At 39.3% G+C, this 25,526-nt stretch overlaps 1 protein-coding gene and 1 non-coding gene across 2 annotated transcripts in view; one reads left to right on the top strand and one right to left on the bottom strand.

Annotated features, from left to right (window-relative positions):
* Positions 1–25,526, bottom strand: part of LOC125233347 (forkhead box protein K1) — a 107,860-nt gene that overhangs the window by 76,617 nt on the left and 5,717 nt on the right.
* Positions 18,268–18,340, top strand: Trnas-gga. Its single transcript has one exon. It is a non-coding gene; the product is annotated as a tRNA-Ser (tRNA).

Below are 25,526 nucleotides of genomic sequence, written 5' to 3'. Positions count from 1 at the left end.
GTATTGAAAAGTGCCCAAAAAAAGGCGGGATCCCGGGATCCCGAGATACCGGGATCCCGGTATTGGAAGCCCTAGCCATAACACTTAAAAATTGATTGAAAATGTAGGGGCAAACAAAATTTGAATTTCGGATCGGAATTTTTTGTAGCGGATTTTATTATCTCTCTCTATTATATAGTGATCTTAAATAACTATATTTGTTGAATTAGCCTCGATACATCCTTGTATCAGTTGTATACCAATGAGTGACCCAGATATGCCCGTGTCAAAAAAAGCATCTAGAACTAAGCTGATGTGCATAGACAATGAAGTCGGGCACTTTGAAAGAGCTGCTTAAACTTTCAGAACGTCTGAAACGATTCTCTACCAGTCTCACGGAATACGGTCAACTAAATTTAGGGTTAAATTAAGGCCCCCCACAGACGGGAGACAAAACTGTTTTGTCTCCGTCGTATTTGTATGAAAAGTTGCGTCGCCTCGTGTGCGCACCTTCATACTAGTCCATAGACCGAGCGACGGAGACAAAACAGTTTTGTCGCCCGTGTGCGCGGAGCCTAAATGGACCGTGTAAGAATGTATTCCTTTACACGCTAGCGGAATCAACACACGTATACGCGGTATACGTATATGTACAGTTAACGTCAATAGTAGGGGATAGAATAACTCACCAAAAGCGTCGGATATTCTCTAGAGAGAGTAAGAAGTTATAAACGGCAGTACATTATGGTTTCTAATTAAGAAATAAACGTCAGAGATAAATGCTTTCAATGTAAAAGGTTTAGTACATTTCTTTATACTGTCCCAAGTCCCAAAGATTATGACGAAGTTCCAAGCTCTCTTTGTGTCGTGTAAAAAGGGTAGAAAATTCAGGATTAGCAGGCAACGCATTAAATTGGATTGAACACTGATTGAGCTTACTGAATATGAACAAGCAAAAATGATTCGGTAGCAAATTCAGCGCATTAAAATCTTGAGATTTAATAATTACTCCCAAGTCTTTTCTGTTTCGTAGGCTTAATAGAAAGTGCAAAAGTAAATATGTGGTTATATGAGAAGCTTTTCTATTGCCTGGCAAAATATATCGCGTTTTAATTACGCAACCAGCGAAACGGTCGTCAATGAACTTTGGTTCAGAGAATGGCACAGTTGGGGGCGACAGTTGCACTGCCAAAAATACGCCGGCCGTCTGTCGCCGAGATGCGCCGAGTCGCCGACCTATATTTACGGCCGCGTGATTTGTTTACAAAGGATCCGCGGTATGCGGTGAAACATTGGCTAGTGGGGACTGTTATTCACTTCCTGTAGTCTTGGGGTTGGAGTAATTTTTAGTACGTTAATGACGTTTGCACCCTGACCTGCAATGCAACCCGGCTAAAACTTCTGAAATGCACGTCGAATTTGCAGTTGTGTTCTCGGTTTTATATTTACGGCCGCATGATTTGTTTTCAAAGGCTACACGATATGCGGTGTAACGTTGGCTTCCTTTAGTGGTGCGGTTGAAGCCTGTGTTTTAGCACGCCTGCTGTATTACCACAGTATAATAAAGAGTACTATCGTACAGTATGGCCACTCCTGCTCCCCGCTGAAAGTGCCGCCCACCCCCTCTCAGTTACCGCCTGTCAAAAACGCGAACAGTCGACCTTGTCATATCTCACTCATACAAGCATGGTACGCGTTCACCTACACGAGCTTAGAATGTGTGCTAGGAACGCGCCTCTTTCATATATTATTTGATCGCCAGTGTCCGAGATGTGGTAGTACCTACTCAGCACAACGAGCGCATTTCATAAGTTAGAACTTTAGTGATCTGGTGCCGTGGCGGAATGGCATTTCTCCGACGCGAAACGAAAACGAAACGCCGCGAAAGGTAGTCTGGCTCTGTCACGCCAATACGCAAGAGCGATAGAGATCTCGTTGCGTTTCGTGAACGTTTGTGCCATTCGGCTACGTACCCTGACAGGAGACGGGGGAAATGACAACACCTTACACGACGGCTTAACCCTTCGAATGAGCAGAAGGGTTTTAAATAAGTTTGAATAAAGGTCCCTTCGCTTTTAAACTAAGGCAAATTTCAAGTTTCCATCACACAAGCTTTTGCAAGAAATGCTTTATTTTCTTTCCCGATTGCGACAAAGTAATATCGTAAAACCCGACATTTGCTCGGATTATTTAACTGAAGATTTTGCGGTCGGGCGGAATGTCAGAAACGTCAGAATAGAACATCGCTTGTAAGAAGGATTAAACGTATAAATCGATGGTTGCTACGGTGCAATCGAGCGAGTGAGGAATCGAATGCCTGTCTAATAAGTCTATGGGAAGATTAAGCCAAAGGAAAATTAATTACTATGAGAAAATCGACAAATTATTGGTCCCCTATTTAGAATTTTTAAGTGGGAATAGTGGGATGCGAGTGTCATATGCGATAAGTTACCTTGACATAAAAAAACATTGTGTACTCAAGGGATCTTCTTCCATGTTTTATGCGTAAATCAGGTGTTGACGTCGTCAAGTTATATCGCGTCTTCACGGCGCTTTACATATATTCAAACATCTAATGTTATGATTTATGATAGGCGCGTCACCATTTCGTTCAATGTACCGCGTCACCGATAAGTGCCGTTTCGCAAATCACGTAATCCAGAAGCTTATTAATATTACACACAAAATGGCGTCAGATTCAGAAAGATCCATTTGATATTGCTAACATATGATTGACAAATTCATAGCTGACATTCCTAAGAGTTCGTAGGTTCTAGATAGTTATCCAAATACTAATAAAGCAGGTGCCTCTACAGTAAAAGTCATATAAACATTCCTCGTTCCACGGCTGATATGTCTTTTATTAGCATTGCAGACATATACGCAAAGTGCGATGCACCACGACGCAGGAATGCCGCGCCGTGGGCGCAGGGCTTGTTCGCCAAGTCCACTCAACGGTTTTAGCAAACCAATAAGTATCATGGGACATTATTACATTTATTACACAGATTGACTCTTCGTCTTTCCAGGGGCGGCTCACTCCGCGATTGTATCGCCGTGCTACAAGTACATGCCGGCGGCCGCGAGTTCGCGGCCTAATCAGGGGTGGCGCGCGTTCTCACGGAACGCACGTTCGCACTTTCTATTGTTATTTTACGTCGCGAGTTTTTTTTAAGGTTCATATGCGATGTCCGCGTGTGGAATGGCTAGCAATGCTAAGTTAAATAGACATCATGAATAAAATATGTACCTAGAAAATACTCAAGACTTAAATATAATAGTATAAAATTTTATCTGACTAATTAATTCGTTTTAATCCATAGGCAACCCTATCATCCAACGCTGCGCACGTGCGGCTGGTTTCTTTGTAAAATTTTTGTAGGCATTTAAAAAAGGCGGCATTTCGTAAACATCAAAGCAGTGGGCCTTCTGTACTTGTACTATTATATATTCTGTGGTCTTTCCCTCAATGCTGAGGATCGTGACTTCATATCATTCTGTTGAAGACGAGGTCCCTCCATAGGCATCTTTTCCTCGCCAAGCGCGTGGTCTCACGCCAAGCGCAGTTTTAATTGCATGGGTGCAGTAATTTGAACATACCATCTAATAGGGGAGGCCGGGCCTGAGGACTCGTGCCTTCCACTTTGCAGATTGACTAAGCCTCACGGACCACGGTAAGGTTACTCTAGGCTTGGGTTAGAAAACAAACATGTCTCAGGAACAAAATATCCCTGCGCATCACACAATGCTCTTACCGGAACTTGAACCCAGGACCATGGGCTTAGCTGGCAGGGTCACTAACTACGCCAGACCGGTCGTCAAAAGTTCCACTTTGCAGATTGACTAAGCCTCACGGACCACGGTAAGGTTACTCTAGGCTTGGGTTAGAAAACAAACATGTCTCAGGAACAAAATATCCCTGCGCATCACACAATGCTCTTACCGGAACTTGAACCCAGGACCATGGGCTTAGCTGGCAGGGTCACTAACTACGCCAGACCGGTCGTCAAAAGGTTCCCTATCATTGCTGCAGTAAGGATTGTTTGATTTTAATTTCTGTTGTAATTTCAGGTGGAGAGTGCCTTATTATACCATCTTCTGAGTCCTGGATCCTGGATGCATTGTTTTGTTTTTGAATTTGGAACCTTTTGTTACTCAATAAAGGTTAAAATTTTTTGGAATATGTACAAATTTGTACACGAGCACTGAGGAGGATATCACAAAGAACCTTGAATTTTAACTTCTGATTAGCAGAAACGTCTGCGATCGATGCCACTAGGCTTAGAATAAATTTAAAAGTTAGCGCATCGTAACTGGTGAATTTCCAATATGACTTGGAACTCCGGTTGCCGTTTAAGAAGTTTAACACTCTTACGGTAGATGTCGCTACGGGTCCCATTGACCTTAGTAGTGGAAAATTTCGCTGGCTTGGTTGAAGTCTTGGTGGCTCAGTTGGCAGAGCACTGGAGTATCGATCCAGAGGCCGTGAGTTCAAGTCTCACCCAAGGCAGACATTTTCCACTTTTAAATTTATTCTAAACCTTGAATTTTATTTATACTTTACTTTTTAAACTTTAAATCACGGGTCAATTTAAAGTGGAAGCGGGACCAGTTTGTAAATGGGTAATAGCTTCTCGTGCGAGACAAAACGGTATAATATATATGGGGATAGTGGGAAGATATGACCTTTTTATTTTGCGTTTAAATGTGGGAAACGGTAGACTTGAGGTTCATACTGAAGATACATATCGATGGTTGCTATGGGTAAACTGAATTGGATCATTCCTTAAAGATAATACACTAGTTTAATGTGACATCGAATTGGTTTAGGACTTTTAACTCATAATCTTTTATATTTCTACAATCATACTATTATAAAATGACATTTATTAAATTAAATTAATATCTATATTAATAACTTGACCAATTAATTAATACAGCGATTTTCTAAAACAACATACTGTTAAAATTCCTAAATTAATCATTGATGTAATGTATAACCTAAATTAAGTTATATATTGTGTGCCCTTACAGGGTGTCATGAACTGGAATCAAATGTAAACTAACACCTTATTATGTACATGACAATGCAATATTAAATAAATGACTAAATGACTAAATGGATAGATTATTGCCGGGTTGAATTTGAAATGTTCTAACTACAAATGTAATATTTTCAGGCAAAAGGTACACCATTGTCGAATTTCATTTTTTTAGTAGCTTGTAATGGTGTCCCATCTCGGACACTAGCGATATGTGAGTGTACACGGGAAAACGTCCCACTTTGTCGATTGCTATGAAGCCGCTTTGTCAGTTTATTCATATTAAGATACAAGTAAATCTCGCCTTAACGGTAACCGACAAAGTGGGACGTTTTACTAAACACACTCACATATGAAAGAGGCGCGTTCCTAGCACACATACTAAACTCGTGTAGGTGAGCGCGCGTACCATAGGTACTTGTATGAGTGAGATATGACAGGTCGCCTGTTCGTGTTTTTGACAGGCGGTAACTGTGAGGTAACCGAGAGGGGGCGGGCAGCACTTTAAGCGGGAAACGGGAGTGGCCATACTGTACGATAGTACTCTTTATTATACTGTGGTCCCACTGCTGGGCAAACTTACATGACTCCTGGTTTAGTGCGATCATCGATATCAAAATATCAAAATTTTCAGAGGTATCAAAAGTAATGTAGCTTTTCAAACAAGAATTGAATAAAGAAGCCTTTAAATTTTTGTGTGGGATGCCATTATGGCTAACGATAACGTGAATAAAACCATCCATAATACGCCTACAGGATCTAATTTCAGTTTGTACGTCAAAAACATAATTAATCATTAAAAGGCTAGCGTCAGGTAAGTGATATTTCAATAGCACGAAAAACAAAGAAGTCTATCTCTATCGCTCTAGCATAGGTACTTCATACGTTGGAGTAACAAGGATGCAGATAGGTACTATTTCAGAATTCTAATGTTGATGGAAAGGGGTAAACGATCTCAACAAGGCTCTTTCACACGGTGCGCAAACTCGAATGCGAAGTTAGTTATAGACGGTCAACAATATAATATTGTGGACTGTTGAGTTTTTTTTTAATACTACGTCGGTGGCAAACAAGCATAAAGTCCGCCTGATGGAAAGCGGTCACCGTAACCTATGAACGCCTGCAACTCAAGGAGTGTCACATGCGCGTTGCCAATGCCAACACATTAGAAGCTTGTACACTCCAAAAAGAGTGTACGGACAATAGACGGAATAAATTAGTTCCGTAGATCCTTCCGTCACCAGCACAGCACACCGCATCCTCGTTGAGCTCTGGCAACCTTACTCACCGACAGGAACACAACCCTATGAGTAGAGTCTAGTGCTTTTTGGCAGCGGTCTTCTGTAAGGTCGAGGTACTTCCCCAGTTGGGCTCTGCTCTAATAGATTAGCGAGATGATATCCGCTGTGCTGTGTAGGCTTGTGCCGTTTCGTTCGTTGATCGGAGCGCTCCGATCTCGTTCAATCGCTCCCATGAATTAGTTCGCTCCTTTAGGTCTTTTGCTCATTTAGTTCAGCCAGACCAGCGACCACTGCGGTCGGAAAGATCAGAACGAATGGGACCGAATAGTGTCAAAATTATACGAATAGTCCACAGATAGTAACATTCCGGGCCGAAAGGTTGTAAGTAACCGAAGTTTAATATGAAAACTTGACTTTTTTTGTTGCTCTGCTAAGTAGCTCTCGCTCTCGGTCGGCGCAGTCACACATTCGTTCTCGATCCAAACCGCTCGCGCTCGCCGATCCTATACTGAACTAAATGAGCAAAGACCGATTCTCAGACCACGGAAAGATTCAGTTCATTTCGGTCATTGATGGGATTTTATTCCTAACAGTTCATAGTTCGTGAACGACACAAGCCTAGTGCTGTGCCCTACCAGACAAATCGGAATATCATTCGCTATGCCCTACCTCCTACAAACAGGTTACATACAATTCTGCGCATCAAATACCGCAATGTAATTAAACTCGCGTGCGAGTTCTCACACCGTATAAATTGGCTTCAAGACAAGAGTTAGACATAACACAGTCTAGACTAGATAAAGTGATCTGACTGAAATTACTTATGACGACCCACATATGGAATGACGTATGTTGAGGATCGTCTATTTATTGCATTACACATTATGTCTTCCTTAAAATCAGTGGACTATTTCACTATAGTGATATTGACACTTGACACTGACAATTCTGTTTAGATAAGTTACATTATTATTCGGCGGCGTCAATATTTCTGCAGGCAATTCGTCTTTGGAACGATCTCCCTCTTTCAATACGACAAGCACAGAGCAAGTTTTCCTTTAAACGTCAATTATGTAAACACTTCTCGCAGGTGGTACATCAACGTTGTTAGACAGTAATGGTTAAATGGGTACTATATATGTATATGTATGTATATATTTTTAGTTAGTTTATGTATGTATATGATTGTACTTATTTATGTATGTATATTGATGATGCATATAGTATTTAGATAGTGACATATCTATTTAAATTTCTGTTTTATTTTTAACCGACTTCAAAAAAGGAGGAGGTTCTCAATTCGACTGAATGTTTTTTTTTTTTTTATTTTTTTTTTTATTTTTTTTTGTATGTATGTTACTCGATATCTCCGAGAATTGTGGACCGATTTTCAAAATTTTTTTTTTGATCGAACGGGTATAACCCCGAGATGGTCCCATTGGCACCAAGTCGGGGTCTGATGATGGGATCTTGGAGAAATCGAGGGAACTCTTCAAATGTTATAGGCACATGTAATGTTTTTAATGTATTTTTCAAAGGTACACCAGTATTTACGCCTGATGGTAATAATTTTATGTGGCTGAGCTGATGATGGAAGGTCAACTCCTCAATGGTTAGGAGTTAAAGGATAATTCTTTCACTACTGTACATATATTCGGATTGATACATATAATATCAATAGGAACCACTAAAAATCAACAAATAAATAAACTTTTTAACAAAAAATAAAACCGCCTTCAAAAAAAAGCGCGTTACAAAACACGTAGAAACTAAAAAGCAAAAAATAATAAACCTTTGAATTCAGATTTCTTATCGTATTGCAATAATCTAAACATCTAAATTATAAACAAATCAATTATTTTTGGAGTCGGGGCCAGCCTGAGTATGGTTGGGTGGGGCCAAACAGGCAATATAGCAAGGCGACGAACAGGTCTGGCACCGACTACAAAAACAATTGATTTGTTTATAATTTGGATGTTTAGATTATTGCAATACGATAAGAAATCTGAATTCAAAGGTTTATTATTTTTTGCTTTTTAGTTTCTACGTGTTTTGTAACGCGCTTTTTTTTGAAGGCGGTTTTATTTTTTCCGCACCATTGTAAGTTTCTGTTTGGTCCAATGGTTGACTGGTAGAGAATGCCTTAAGGCATTTTAGGCATTAAGTTCGCCATTTGTACTTTATGTTGTGCAATAAAGGTTAAATAAATAAATATTTCTTTGTGGAACAGGCAATGAACGGCAAAGTGTCACTGTGGTGAAACAGGCCACTGTTCTTCTGTTTATGTACATACATACATACATTCACGCCTGTATTCCATAAAGGGGTAGGCAGAGCACATGAAACTACTAAAAGTCTCAGTGCCACTCTTGGCAATTAAAGCGTTGAAAGAAAACGAATATTGTGACATTGCAGTGACAGGTTGCCAGCCTTTCGCCTGCGGCTGCGTCACAATTTAACCCAAATCCCACAGTCGACTTCTACGACACCCACGGGAAGAAAAGGGGCGGTGAAATTCTTAACCCGTCACCACACGGGTTCTGTTTATGTGTCATGAACAATTGTACATGCTCGTATATGTTTGTGGCTATCACGAATAAAAGACAGATTTTTTTCTAATACTAACTTACAAATAGTGTACTTTAAAGTGGAACTTGGCGATTGCCGAAGTAACTGTCGAAACAGGTAAAAAATCTGTTAATTGTTTTGATACCATACATCTCTCAGCTATAATACTCTGATTACCAAAGCATTTTGATTAACACTTAACACCACTATTAATTGGCTTCTAAGTATCTGGCGTGTCATGAAGACTAAATGATGTCACAGTCTATTTATTTTAATCAGTTTCACAACTTACTTCTCTTTTTTGTTTTTATTAGGTTTTAACCCTTCGAGTCCCAGCGACATCATATGATGTCAGTAAAATATAAGTAAATACATATAGATGCTTGGGGCTCGAAGGGTTAAGTGTATTTTTTTTATGATATATGAAGCAATAGAGCAAACGAGTCGCTAAATATTGGAAAAATTGAGAATTATATGTACTTCCACATCCAAAATACCGCCGGCCAAATGAGATTGTAAGAGACACGCGACGCTTAAGTGGGAACGCTGGCTAAGTATTATTGTAACTAAAGAACAAACGGGAAATTCATATTTTTCTAGTGACAGAAACAGTTTGACCTCTGGGAATTTATTATTCCTAGGTATTCTAATACTCTAACTATCTTCAAAATTATTAAACTACATCATCTGTTAAACATACTTAAGAGATTTATAAATAAATCGGATAAACATAATAGGTAAATAGGCTGAATGAAAAACCGTTAACCGTTCTATTAATTACTAGAAGTTACATTACTGGTAACGATATTTTAGCAGCGACCACGCTAAATACCTCCTTTCCTTACTAGGTCACCAAACCTGAATCCAATGATAAATGATCTACGAAAATCCAGTTTAACAAGAACTCTAGAATTGAAACCATTCTGAAACGATACAGGTCATATTTGACTGGTGATTTATATACATGTCTACGCTATACTGATGTTTATAACATAGCTTATTGCAGTAGATAATAAGGATCGTTTTGCACTGGGAGACAAACATTGACGGCTCGTCAATGAGTTAGCCGTCAGGCCGTCACAATACGCATGTTTTAAACATAGCGATGGCGTCAAAATAAACTTAGCCTGGAGGAAAAGTTCGCGAGGAATTTGAACATTGTTATAATCGTATATAGCTCAGAGCCCAGAGCCATCCGAGCTTCCTAATTTTAACAAGGATGAAACTTTGGGATAATGTAGTTCGTACCGACGTTTAATGTCTGCATAATATGTATATAAATCATAGATCAAGCAAACGTATCCGCTTAGTGTGTCAAATGAACTCAGTAAAATCACAGAATATATAATAGTACAAGTACAGAAGGCCCACTGCTTTGATGTTCCCGAAATGCCGCCTTTTTAAATGCCTAGAAAATTCTTCTGCGCGGCGTCCGGTGATAGGGTTGCCTATGGATTAAAACGAATTAATGCTCAGATAACATATAATACTATTATATTAAAGTCTTGGGTACCTTCTAGGTATATATACAGTACTAGCTTTTACCCGCGGCTTCGCCCGCGTAATAAAAGTATTCTTATTGAAACGTTTACAAAAAATAAGATTTTCATTTGGATCCGTAGGTTTCTTTGTAGGTACATTTGTCCGCGATTATTTCGATTAAGGTAAAGCGGGGCAATTCTCGACTGGGGGGCCACTGTAACTGATCTATTTGCTTTTCGGTCAGCCAAGAACCTTACACTGCTTTTTGGCTGACTGTACCTTACACATATTACTATTGTTTTAAAAGAAATTCTTGCAATGATTGTAGAATTGTTACACAGCGACCACAGCGTAAGTATAGTAGGTACGAATATGTATGTATTTTACCTATTTATACTGGGGAAACTTCATACAACCCACATAGTCAGTATCTCGGCGCTATGGTCGGTAGGATAAAAAGTACTTCCTTGCATTATCGCTTACAATATCGATTAGTCGGTCGGCTATCCCTATCCCTATCTCTATCCCTATCCCTATCCCTATCCCTATCCCTATCCCTATCCCTATCCCTATCCCTATCCCTATCCCTATCCCTATCCCTATCCCTATCCCTATCCCTATCCCTATCCCTATCCCTATCCCTATCCCTAGCCCTAGCCCTATCCCTAGCCCTAGCCCTATCCCTATCCCTATCCCTATCCCTAACCCTAACCCTATCCCGTCCCTGTCCCTGTCCCTGTCCCTGTCCTTGCCCCTGTCAAATTATCATGCTAGGAGGTGAAAATCCTTTCTTAGTGCTCCTCTTATGGCTATTTTGGATATTTTCACCCTATTGCACTACGACAGGGGAGAAAATTTCTTTTCCACCTCATTAGATTTTAAAATCGTTGTATTTATCGTAATCAGCGACCCGATAAACCATAAAAACGATACCCATATTGTGTTTTTGACTTTACCCCCTTTAGGGGTCAAATTTTCAAAAAACATGAAACATGTATTTAGTCATATGTCTTTAGGAATCCTCCTGTGAAGTTTCGTATAAAATAGTCAAACTAATCTTGTTTCCCCATACAAACTTTGAACCCCCATTTGAGTCCCTTAGGAGGCGAATTTTGAAAAATCCTTTCTTAGTGCTCCTCTACACTATATAAGGAACCAACGTGCCAAATTTGATATCTCTAGGACCAGCGGTTTCGGCTGTGCGTTGATATGTCAGTCAGTCAGTCAATATCTTCTTTTATATATATTTTTGATTTTTAAACCCCATTGCACCACAACAGGGTAGAAGGTATTTCACTTCCGCCTCGTTAGATTTTAAAAGCGTTGTATTTATCGTGATCAGCGACCCGATAAACCATAAAAACGATACCCATATTGATTTTTTGACTTTATCACCCCCTTTTCACCCTTTTAGGGGTTAAATTTTCAAAAAACCTGAAATATGTATTCAGTCATATGTTTTAAGGTATCTTCCTGTGAAGTTTCGAATAAAATAGTCAAACTAATCTTGTTTCCCCATACAAACTTTGAACCCCCATTTGACCCCCTTAGGAGGTGAATTTTGGAAAATCCTCTCTTAGTGCTCCTCTACACTACATAAGGAACCTACGTGCCAAATTTGAAATCTCTAGGACCACCGGTTTCGGCTGTGCGTTGATATGTCAGTCAGTCAGTCAGTCAGTCAGTCAGTCAGTCAGTCAGTCAGCTTCTTCTTTTATATATTTAGATTTATATATTTTTATTGAAGTTCCTTATTGAACTTTTCCGTGGGACTTTATCAATAGATATCTGTGTAAGAATGTCCTATGGTATTTATTTCATTCATGATGTCTATTTAAATAAGCATTATTAGCCATTCCACACGCAGACATCGCATATGAACATTTAAAAAAAAACTCGCGACGTAAAGTAACAATAGAAAGTGCGAACCTGCGTTCCGTGAGAACGCGAGCCACCCCTGATTAGGCCGCGAAATCGCGGCCGCCAGCATGTACTTGTAGCGCGGCGATAGAATCGCAGAGTGAGCCGCCCCTGGTAAAATCCACTGAGTTGTCCGTCTTTAATCGCAGCTTGCAGCTTTCGGGCGTCAATTTTTGTTAGTTGAAGTCAACAAAAACATTAAAAATACCTCGTTACGTGATATTTAATTGCGACAACACAGAAATTATGAACACTCAAGGGCCTGAGACATTTAAAATCACAGGCAAGTAACAACTTCAGTACAAAATCTGACACTCGGCCGGCATAATACAAATAGATGAACTTGTTTCTTTTATCTAAATCTAGTTCTGTGAAATTTCCTAAAATTACACCGGCCGTAACTTTTACCAGAGGCTTGAAAGTCTATCTAACTTATCCTAATAATTTCTTAAGCTACGGCCGGCCGGCGGAAATGGTCAGAAAATGATAATTACCAATTCCTAACAGTATTTCCTAACACATATTTAAAAATCAGCCTTGAGAATTTAAGGAAAGTTCGTCTACATTATCCCAAAGTTCCATCCTTGTTAAAATTAGGAAGGTCTGGCGGCTCTGGGCTCTTGGTCTATAATAACGCTATAAACTATTCACCTTCTTGGAATAAAGGACGGCACGAAATGGATTGCTAAAAATACTTTTTGTGAAGAATTGTTTACGTTTGATGTTTTACTTTGTTGCGTTACAATGGTACCGCTTTTTCTATCCAACTTTATAAAAATATATGTGATTGTTCGGCGAGCAAGTGGTGCCATATTGACGTCACATACCTACCCCTACCCGGTCATCTGGGAGTAGGGTTGCCAGATCGAGTGACCCCAAAATCGGGAAGGAAGTCGGAAGGACATGACACAAGTCGGGAGAATCCCGTCAAATGGAGCGCAGAGCCAGGAGGATGATTGGCGACAAGAAGCTAACGGCCCAGCTACAGTCTTTGGCCCATCGGCGGAAAGTCGCCAGTCTGTCGGTGTTTTACAGGTTGCACTTCGGGGAGTGTGCTCAAGAGTTAAACGAGCTTATTCCACCGTCCCCATTCTACGATCGGACTCTAAGACGCACGGCCGGTTTCCATCCTTACTTGGTAGATATTCCGCGAATTCGCACGAAGCGCTTTGTTTCTTCTTTTCTTATGCGCACTGCCAAGGAGTGGAATTCCTTGCCGGCGGCTATATTTCCGAGCTCATATAACCCGGCAACCTTCAAATCAAGAGTGAACAGGCATCTTCTGGGCGAGCTCACTCCATCGTAGGCCACGTCTTTGCCTTCGGCTAGTCTGTGGCCAAGAGTAAGCCCATTTATAATAATAATAAAAAAATCTGACCATCTGGCAACGCTACCTGAGGGCACACCTGCGATCAAATATATGAAAGAGCCAAGAAGCGCGTTCCTAGCACACAGTCTAAGCTCGTGTAGGTGAAAGGGCACCGTACTTGTATGAGTGAGATATGACAGGTCGACTGTGCGCGTTTTTGACAGGCGGCAACTGTAAGGTAACTGAGAGCGGGTGGGAGGCACTTTCAGCGGGGAGCTGGAGTGTCTATACTGTACGATAGTACTCTTTATTATACTGTGCTGAGGGTGTCCAGTTTCTACTACCTATGGTTGAACCGTTCCACTGTCAACATTAGCGTGTGTCAGTAATGCAAGAGACATGTTATTTTCCTAACTGGCCGCTCGTCGGTGTCATTACGCAACCCGACGATGCAATGCAATGCAACTGCGTGCGCGCATTCGTACCCGGCAACAGACTAATGTGTGTCGGTATCGTGTGTACTAAAAAATGTGTATAGGTTACCTGTAGAAGCCCGAAATGTTGAAATACTTTTACAGTACAAACCCGAAGTTAGCAATGATTATTTAACATTTCGGGTTTTTATCGATCGGCACCGGAAAATCCGAGGTTTTACCGTGGGTACAGTCAACCAATTGGAACCCCAGGCCGCTGTAGAACTATGTCAGTGTGACGTTATAAATCAGATTGTAAGTAAACTCTTACTGCTTGTCATTTTGACATGGTTGTAGTGGCCTAGGGTTCCAATTGGTTGACTGTACTTCGGGTTTTGCAGTAACACACTGCAGTGCTATAAAGCCACATCTGCTAAGGCGCAACTTAGCAGATGTGACTATTTATTTGTGTGATGAACACAGATATTTGTTCCTGGGTCATGGATGTTTTATATGTATGTATGTATTTATCTATTTAAGTATGTATATCGTCGCTTAGCACCCACAGTACAAGCTTTGCTTAGTTTGGGGCTATGTTGATCTGTGTAAGGTGTCCCTAAATATTTATTTATTTATATTGCACCAAGGGCACGTACAGAAGTAGTGATTCGGTTCCGGGCTTTTACCGATCGGTACTTCGGGCTTTTACAGTAAAATAAACATATACATGTGGCGATCTAGGCTTCTCAAATCACTGAATAGTCAAACGCTTACAAAACTTCAAAGGCATCTGTTTTGGCTTAACTAAAACGGAGGCTTTTGCTCTATTCATGGTCTTTATTGTAAGACATAGTTTTACATAACATCACAGGAAAATTAATATTAGGCCAACACTAGCCAAACTATATTTTATTTAATTACTAAAATCAAAGGTAACAGTAGTATAAATATACAGTGCTCCACAAAACTATGGTATAAGTTTGACTGTGGAGTCAAGAAATCTTATAGTTATCAATAAGTATTGTAAACATTCAAAGGATTTTGAAAACAATCCTAAAATAAGCACGAATCCCAGGTTTTTTTTATTTTTTTATTTTTAATGTGATTTTAGCTGGTTTTGTATGCATAAATTCCATAATTAAAGCTATGGTGACAACAATTTATTTTCCAGATTAAAAAAATTGAGTAAGGGTTCAAGTTTAAACGTTTCTTCATATCTGAAATACGGAGACAGAACACGTTGAGCGCTCATTCACGACATCGGCCGCTACTCGCCATGTTTACGAATTACGTAATGACTGACAGTCACACTAGCCAGTGTAAACAAGCCGTTAAGGGCATGCGTGTTTGTGTCTACGATACGAGAGTATACCTTCTAGTACAACGTACAACTACACCAGGCGAATAGGAAATAAACAAATCGATTTGCCTTCTTTAATGTACGTAGCCAAATGTACAAACGCTCATGATAATATCTGTTTCGTAGCTATCTATTTATATCGTTCTTGCGTATTGGCGTGACAGAGCCAGACTGCATTTCTGTCGGTGTCTGGCGTCGACGATTGCCATTCGGCTACGCTGGCTGTCCAGGGGGCCGATTTTTGAGTCTCACTGTCACTAAAATACCGGTTGAAAACGGTGAATTGCCTATTATTTTCAGTGACAATTTTCTGAATTCGAACGCGTGAGACTCAAAAATCGGTCCCCAGACATCGTTACTTTTCCAGCAATTTCGGTGCAGCATGGTAGAAATAATTGACATCTAACTTAAAATTTACATAAATAAATCACTGAAATATCATAAAGTAAAAGAAATTTCAACTAAAAAGGAGTATAATACGTCCGAAGCCAGCTGGAATAGTTAATTAAGATTCTCATCTACCTAGAGAACACATGTATGAATTCCTTTACTTCTGCCATGCTGCACCGAAATTGCTGGAAGTTTCGATGTCTGATCGCGACATACTCAAACTACAACAGACAAGGCCCCGTAGCCGAATGGCATTTCTCCGACGCCAAACGAAAGCGATACGCCGCTGGCTCTGTCGCGCCAATACGCAAGCGCGATAGAGATAGATATCTACTAGCGCTTCGTTTCGTGAGCGTTTCGTGAGCGATTGTGCCATTCGGCTAGCCACCAAGGTTCCAAAAACATATATACACGAAATAAAACTATGGAAACGGAATAAATCGCGTATAATGAATTTTTCTCAAACATGGTATGAAATATTGATGTTATGTGCCTTATAATTGGCAGCGAAGTATGACGTTGCAGGTGCGGCTAGGACGATTGATATTGGCTAAATACCTGGATGTTATGTCACAATTATCTGTGTTTGGAAATTAAAAAAGAGGACTTTGCCGGCCTTGGCCTGCAAGGTTTGTAAACCAGGTATTTAGCCAATTAAAAAAAAAACTATAAGGGGCTTTATAGACGTGCCGACTGCAACTGGTACGGGCCCTAGACAGTATTTGCTTTGGGTGCGTTTTCATACAAAAAAATATTTTTTCGTTTTTTTTTTAATTTTTTTTTAACTTTTTGTTTTTTTTATAAGCGTATACGGGGTATCAAAGGGGAACGAAAATTCGATTATTTTTGCGCTACGACGCACCGTTTAGGAGATACAGCCATCCAAAGTTACTATTTTCAGTAGACTTTATTTATTTCATACCATGTTTGAGAAAAGCACTATACATACCTCGGCGGGAAATGGGGTTGCCCGCCTAAAATTCATCCTGACGTTTCGAACTCTTTAATACTCTTTGTTTTATTTTTTAACATAGTAATTGTATTTTTTTTTTATATTGTATAACTAGCTTTATTAATAGTGTGTGAACCTGTCTTAGAAATCTATATTATTTGTGGTCATGGTTAGTTAATATTTCTTGTACGTGGGTACCCAGCAAACATTTTAGGTAAAAATATCGATAAAACTACCTATTATAGGTCGCAAATCTGACAGTGACCAAAATGAGTTACCTCGAATCGACCTCGAATCCACGTGGAGTCGACCAAAGTGGGGAAAAAAAGCACGTGCCGGCTACGTCGACTCCACGTAATTTAAGTAATTGCGACCTAATGGTCGCCACTTAGGTGATTCTTGCGACGTGGAATCGACGTCGACACGACGTGCCATGGGTTGTAATGTACTAAATTAGTAAGACTTACCATTTTTCAACGTTATTTCAACGTGGTTTTTACCATTGAATTACTAAAAAAGGTTATTTTTTTACGAGGTATCATGCAAAGAAAGAGACAAACATATTACGAGAGTATTTTCTTTTCGCTCACAAAAAATGTCTGGCTAAAAATCTAACTTGAGTTTTGCAACGAGAATGGCGGCCATTACTTTACGTAAACTAATTATCTAGGTCGATTACGCAGGAATTATACGATGAAATCTTGTGCGCTGAAAAATTTCTCCTGCAGTATGTTAGGTTTTTATTCAAAAGTACTGATGGGCTTTCGAAATACTTAAGTATTACTTATTTTAAAGCTCATAAATAGTATGTATTGCTTGTAAATAGGTTTCGTAATTTTGTGTTCGGTGTTTGTAATTATATTAACTTAACTATATATATTTTTATCATATAAATGACAATAAAAACACCGTTAAATGTTATCGTTTTAGTATTACAACATACCTATAATATGCAATTTACAATAACACCGTCTGATTTTAAGAAAACAAAATGTCGGCTCGACTAAGAAGTTAAATATACCTAAAAATACGACGTTATGGTATTTAAGTCAATTTTACGTAATATACACTACTTAATTCTACGACCTCATGGTGTCGAGTAACCATACAAGGTCAAAACGACCGCCATCATGACTATGCTTCGACCTCGTATCGCAAGACAGTATTTTGTTTGACAGCGCGGACGTAGGTTGCGTGCTAACGATTAGACGTGCCAAAGATAAATATTACGCATAGTGGTTTCCCAATAGGTAAGTTATATGTGACAATTGATTTTGAAACGTTTTCGGGTGTTTTAGGGATCAACATAATACCTGATTTATGAATGTTTTTAGTTTAAAACATATCAACGGGACTTAACGCGTGTATGTAATAAAATTACATAAATATTTTATTACATACACGCGTCAAATCAATTTACCTGTAATTTCTCCATATCTAAATTAAAAATAAACGTAAGTTTTACGCGATTAAGTCCCGTTGTAATTTAATAATATAAATCAAAAACCTTCTTGAAGAAAAGATTAATAGTTATTTGTTTTACAAGGGGCCTTCGTGCCTTGAAACCCTCGCAACGCTCAAGATTAGGTGAAATTTGCGAGGTCCGGCGTGGCTTCCGTAGCTCAATTGGTTAAGAGCACTGCACGGAATGCAGAGGGTGCGGGTTCAAGTCCCGCCGGAAGCGTAAATTTTTCCGTCTTTTCCTTTAATATAAAAATGTTTAGAATCATTAGCAGACGTTTCTGCTTGATAAAAATTAATTTATATGTGCTTGTGCACGGCGAAACGTCCCACTTTATCGATATGGAGTTATGAGTAGTCCCAAATACTAAAGAACATAAGCTATCCTTTGGTGAAAAAATCATGTCTCTAGGTGCTATGCTATAGTTATTTTTTTTTAATCTTCAAGTTTGCAAAAGTGAAAAACCGACATTTGAGAAAACGTTAGTTAAAGTTTGGGACGCTAAAAAACACACTTGTAGTTTGAAGTTACAGAGTGGAGGGTATCAAATTAATCGTCATACTTTAGGGATTTCAAATAAGTCTAAATCATAGATGTCACCTTATAGTAGTAGTTTGAATGTTAGGGGGACTTGAACATAAAAACAGAACAAAAATATCTTAACGTGAATATGTCTCTTTTTCAATATTTGTAGCACGACATGCAGTTTTATCATTAAAGTTGTATTTATAAATGTATTCTCATGCTAACAAAGATAGAAATAAGTTTATGCATCCACTTAGTTACTCATTATATTAAAAAGTTAATAAAAATTGAATCGAAAAATATAGCACAAAAAATATAAATGGCATGCCTGATTTGATATATATCATACAATTAGTTAAAAAACACACTTATCAAGCATAACAAGTCAGAAAATATCAAATATTAAGTACTTTTTATGCTGATAAAGTTTAGTGAATTTCTATAGGGACCGTCCTACTTTGTCGGTTTACTAAACTTTAGTGCTTGTTCAGTAAAATACATGTGTTTGGTATGTTAATGCCATTTTATGCATGTGATAAAATAATAAATAAATAAATAAATATTATAGGATTCTTACACAGATTGACTGAGGCCCACGGTAAGCTCAAGAAGGCTTGTGTTGTGGGTACTCAGACAACGATATATATAATATATAAATACTTATATACATAGAAAACATCCATGACTCAGGAACAAATATCTGTGCTCATCACACAAATAAATGCCCTTACCGGGATTCGAACCCGGGACCGCGGCGCAGCAGGCAGGGTCACTACTGACTGCGCCAGACCGGTCGTCAAGGTTTGTTATTGTTAATATAATAGTTATTGATACAATTGTCGTGTTTTTGATCTATTTTTACGGAATTTGAACTGAATTTGGGCGTAGAATTCAGCAGGTTGCCCCGGAACCGTCGAAAGACTACACCCTTCGGCCAGAAGTCTGCACTCGCGATGGTGTCCTGCAGCGGCCGCGGCACGCGCACAACAAACGAGCTGAAGTGCACGTAGCGGCGCGACTGCAGCTGCTGCACCCTCAGCGTGAAGCCAGTCTTCCGGCGAACGTACTCCACCGCTTCGTCGGCCACGGCGGAGTAATGCAGGCGAGACACGTAGAGCGGCTTACTTGGTGTGGCGACCCGAAGACCAGAATTACCCGGATCCGCAGTGCCACTCAGAAATAGTTATTTGTTATTCAAGCGTGTAAAGTTGTATTTTAACGCCGTGTGGAATTGAAAAACGTGCAAAGTGAAAGGATTTTATAGTTGAATCACGAGCGAAGCGAGTGGTTCGAGAATAGAATCCTGAAGTTGGCGAGTTTTTCAACACACGAGAAGTAAAATACATTTGCACCCGTGTGTAACACAAAACTTTTCCCCTCACTATAGCAAGGAAAGCACAACGCAAAAAAACGCGTTTATCACTGCTTCCAGTAGTTCCACAGGTGGTAAATCATCTTCGTCACTAGATTCACCCACTTTTATCAATTTTGAAACAGAAAATTTGACTATATTCAAGGTCAAATCACTTTATCCACTAGTGGATAAAATGCGTTTTTACCCGCTGCCATTGATGGAGAAAACACGTGTTTCCGAGCTAGTGAGGGGAAATAGTACATTACGACGTTTTTCAGTACAGATGAGCCTCCGAAGTTTCGACCTGGCATATAATGAACCACTTCTCGCACTAGTGCGTAAAAAAACACCATCTGTACTGAAAAATAAATTATGACATTGCAGTGACAGGTTGCCGACTTCTCGCCTACATTTAACCTGATTATTAAATTTGAAGACATTGAATTAATAGACATCGTAATAAAATTATAGGTATTCGTTTGTTTCAAAAAATATAATATTAAGTAGTTTAGAATTTTTGGTTTTTAATTTTATTGTACAGTTTTTTATTCAGCGGAATGATCGATAACAAAGTTTATTAAAATACATTTTTGATAGGTACAAAGTAATATTTTATAAATACTAACTCGTAAAACATTATGACTGTCTTTTAAAAGCTCATTTTATACTTGTTGTCAATTTTTAGCGTATGGACCGTTACAGCGACAAAGTGGTCAGTCTATATTTTTTTTTCTCTTTGGCCATTGTTAACACAACACAACTTTTGATTTAAAAAACCGAAATAACTATTGAGTATATACGTCCTATTTCACCGAGATATGACTTATTTGTGAGTAAAAATAACTTGATCTGAGGTCGCCTCGCAAACGTCGACTTATTGGTTATTTTTTTGGGTTAATTTGACTATTAGGTAAATCTAAATGAAACCTTATGGTAATATTAGTACCTTACAAGTATTTATAACTTTATGGTCTAAATTTGGTCTCTCAAGAAGGTAATATTTACTACGAAATTGGTAGAAAAAGCGACTTAAATTGATGACCTAAAGGTCCCCAGTTTAAGAAAAATTACGTCGCATATACACCTAATATGGACGTACAAGTAAATATGAACAATTGGTCGAGATTCGAAGTTAATTTTACCTTATATTTTGCTCATAATCAACCTTTAAGTTTGTGACCTTATGGTGCTTTGATGAAGGGAAATTTACGTTTCAATGGCTCTATATTTTTACCCAGAAGTATAAATGTACGAGATGTGAATTTATGTGGTGCGTATGATGTAATTTTTACCTAAATTAGTAATATATTCTAGAGCATGGGTAAAAGCACTTAGAATGTTTGCTGGGTAGCTTTTGCACATTGTAATTTTTCCTCAGTCACCCGTTGACCACGAACGCTGTAAAGAGTTCGAAACGTCGGGATGAATTTTAAATTCATTATACGCGATTTAATCCGTTTCCATAGTTTTATTTCATGAGTAACTATCGCGGTAACCGAAGACAATATATATACACGACTTTATTTCTTAATACGTTAACGTAGTGGATACATATTTATATCACTTTGTCCGCATCTATGTATATTGAATACCTTTGACTGTACCTATGCAATGTAAAATGTATAGGACACGCAACCGACTAAACTCACATACCTACACGGCCGTATGGGCATGTTTGCCGAGCAAGGGCATTTAGGACATGCCCTAGATTCGACTAGAATAACAGCATACGAGTACTACTACAATCGAAGCGGCTGTCTGCGCATTGTATTGGACTGGTGAATGCACGTTTTACATTCAGATGTAATGAAAATCGGTCGTTCTGTATAGACTACATAAATTTGTCGATCATCTTTAGAAGATAAAAATGTCACTTCGGACAATAATAAAATAAATAAATATTGGGGACACCTTACACAGATTAACTTACCCCCAAACTAAGCAAAGCTTGTACTATGGGTGCTAAGCGACGATATACATACTTAAAAAGATAAATATTAAATACATACTCATATACATAGAAAACATCCATGTCTCAGGAACAAATATCTGTGCTCATCACACAAATAAATGCCCTTACCGGGATTCGAACCCAGGACCGCGGCTTAGCAGGCAGGGTCACTACCGACTGAGTCAGACCGGTCGTCAAATATATGAAATGGTGATCAAATATATGAAAGAGGTGCGTTCCTACGCGCACAGTCTGAGCTCGTGTAGGTGAAGGCATACCATGATTGTATGAGTGAGAATGACAGGTCTATGGATCGCGTTTTTGACAGGCGGTAACTTTGAGGTAACCGAGAGCGGGTGGGCGGCACTTTCAGCGGGGAGAGGGAGTGGCCATACTGTTGGTATATTGAAGTAGAGCAATCGATACCGCGTCTCCGTGTTAACTTGGGCGAAATGCTTTCATTTATACGCCTGATTCTTTTAAGACCTATTTCGATAGGTAGGTATCAGAAGTACCTACGTATTAGAGATTATTATCATAATTTTTGAACAGTTATTTGAGAATTTTCTCCCTAATTTTAAGATTCATTCAGCTCTTATCTATTTCACTCTTGTAACAATCGACCGTAACGGGTATACAAATGGAGATAAATGAACTTTGGCTTTTAGGATCGTTGTCCCTGACCTACCTTTACCTATCCCTAGACTGTTTACTGAAATATCACAAGGTTGTTTGGAGTGGAGGGAAATTAGATCAAAGTCGAAGAGACTTTGGAAACTCGGGGAATCAACCATTTGTAGTAGCATTAGTAGCGCCGCGTCGCTTGAGTGTAATTTATAAAACGTCTCCTCAGTACATTTTGTATAGGAAGGACGTAAGGCAGCGCCCCAGCGTCGGTGGCGTGGCGTCCGCGTGCCTGAATGTAATTCAAAAAACGTCTCCTCAGTACGCGCAGGACGTAAGACGCGCCCCAGATGGCGTGGCGCGCGTCTTACGTCCTTCCTATACAAAATGTACTGAGGAGACGTTTTTTAAATTACACTCAAGCGACGCGGCGCTACTAATGCTACTACAAATGGTTGATTCCCCGAGTTTCCAAAGTCTCTTCGACTTTGATCTAATTTCCCTGCGTCTTATGAGTGTGGATGTGGATGGTCCCTAAGACGCGCACCCTGGGGCGCGCCAAGCGGCGTCCCTTGCGCGACCTTCCTATACAAGATGTACTGAGGAGACGTTTTTTAAATTACATTCGGGTGGCGTGGCGCTGACGTCCGATCCGCGTCTCAGGACATGCGTGGCCTGTGTGTGGATGGTCCCTTAGACGGTGTACGAACTCGCATGTGATTTTAGTTACATTGCGGGCCGTTGACGTTACATAAAATTTTGCGCAGCCGTCAAATATCGTAATGTGTTCTTGGTAGGTACGTTAACTCGCATACGAGTTCTATTACATTACGGTATTTGATGGCTGTGTATAAGACCTATTATCAGTCCAGGAACTGTCCAATCGTGTGTACCTACTACCTACACATACCAGTGGCGGCTGGCGAAAATTTCTGCTAGGCAACACTGAGCAAAAAGAAACCTACCTTAATATTATCAGTAATCCAGGAAGCCTGTGGGAATAGTGTATGGACAGCCATGCTGTACATACACAACACACTCATATTATATTAGAATAATAATTTTCGAGAAATGGTCCCGTGTAGGTATAGCAATTATTAGCAGGCTCGAGAAGTAGGCGATGGTGATAAGCTGATAATGATAGTCGTGCGAGGTGTGAGACTGTGGGTCAAGGGCGAACTGATTTAGAAATGGAGTAGGTTATGTGTCTCCACCTACAGATTAATGTGTTTCTGTTTACAGTCTAGGCACTACCAGGGGCGGCTCACTCCGAGACTCTATAGCCGCGCTACTACTACATGCCGGGGGCCGCGAGTTCGCGGCCCATTCAGTGGTGACGACCTTCGCGCGGCGCAATAAAATTCAATATCGTCAAGAAATGCCAAGTTTAGTTCAATTCAATACAGTTTAGTCGAGTATGTATCTTGGCAAAGTACTATATGCGTAGTGACCTAATACATAAATCTAAAAGAATAGAGATTTTTAAGGCAGCTATGTATTTACTAGTATCATAGACATATGTTACTACGTATAGACAGCTACAATCTAAAAAAAAAAACGTACCTCAGAACCATATAGGAAAAGGTACGGTGGCCTAGATGGCGTTACACCTTTGGGGGACGCTCGGCTAGATGGCGCTAATATTAATATTTGACATTTTAACACATACAAGCTAAGAATATGGGCCAAATTGTCAAACCTGAGTTTTAAAAGTTTTAAGCCTGTGTCCCGTGAATGGCAGTCCATCCCTGTGATTACATATTTTACTTTGACAGTAACTCTCTATAATACTTGATCCTCTTTGCTAGTATATAAGTTTAATGGTACCTAGTTACCATTGTCACATACCCAATACTAGTACCTAAATATAAAAATACGAGTAGGTACAGGTGTTTAGTAAACGGATGCAAAGACGAAAGTAAAAAAAGACAAAGTCAATGTTATCATTATATCAGTTGTTTCAAAACAATAATTAAAACGTAAATACATAATAGAAGACGAAGTAGGTAATATACTATCAACATATACAAGAAACAACGATAACATGCAAAAAACTAAAGTTTTGATTATTCTTATCACAGTCCAAGGTGATTGTGTGCGCGCTTCGGCCATCAGTGGCCCGACAGGGACGGATGTAGAGCGTAGAACGAGACGCCATGCTAGCCGTTTTGTTTACTTTTATTGTTTACACGCTCTGTGGTGATATTCCTAACGCTTACAAGTATGTTTGTGACTCAGATTATCCATACTATGTACTGTTACTGTTACGTGGAAACTGGAGTAACTACAAAAAAAAAACACATACTCGTGATTTTCATTTACGCACTACCAATTTTGAAATCACGTTCAATTCATATTAGACGCTTAGTTCGGTAAGCAAATATAATTAGACGACGTATTTGTAGTCTAATTTGTACCTACTTTATAAGTTTAATTGAATAAATAGTATCATATATGGACGTCATAGATAAAAAAAAAAATTAGACGACTGTGTATGCGTGGTATCAACGTCTAAAGCATTTTATATTCAAAATATTGCACTTTATTTCATAGTAATAAGGAAAATGTATACATATTTCTGACATCGGCACCTTAGTTGACAATCCATGCTAATATTATAAATGGGAAAGTGTGTATGTCTGTTTCACGGCAAAACGGAGCAACGAATTGACGTGATTTTTTAACGGAGATAGTTCAAGGGATGAAGAATGACCTGAGACTACATTTTGTCACTTTATGCCCCCCAATCCCCTAAAATGGGGGGTGGAAGTTTGAATTCCGCCATTTTCAAATTTAACGCGAGCGAAGCCGCGGGTAAAAGCTAGTACATTAATTACATTATACAACCTACATACATACATACAATCACGCCTGTATCTCATGAAGGGGTAGGCAGAGCACATGAAACTACTAAAGCTTCAGTGCCACTCTTGGCAAATAAGGGGTTGAAAGAA

This window comes from Leguminivora glycinivorella, chromosome 14 (genome assembly GCF_023078275.1).
Source record: "Leguminivora glycinivorella isolate SPB_JAAS2020 chromosome 14, LegGlyc_1.1, whole genome shotgun sequence".
Classification (NCBI taxonomy): Eukaryota; Metazoa; Arthropoda; class Insecta; order Lepidoptera; family Tortricidae; genus Leguminivora; species Leguminivora glycinivorella.
The sequence above is the reverse complement of the archived record's forward strand: the minus strand, read 5'-3'. Positions and strand labels throughout refer to the sequence as shown.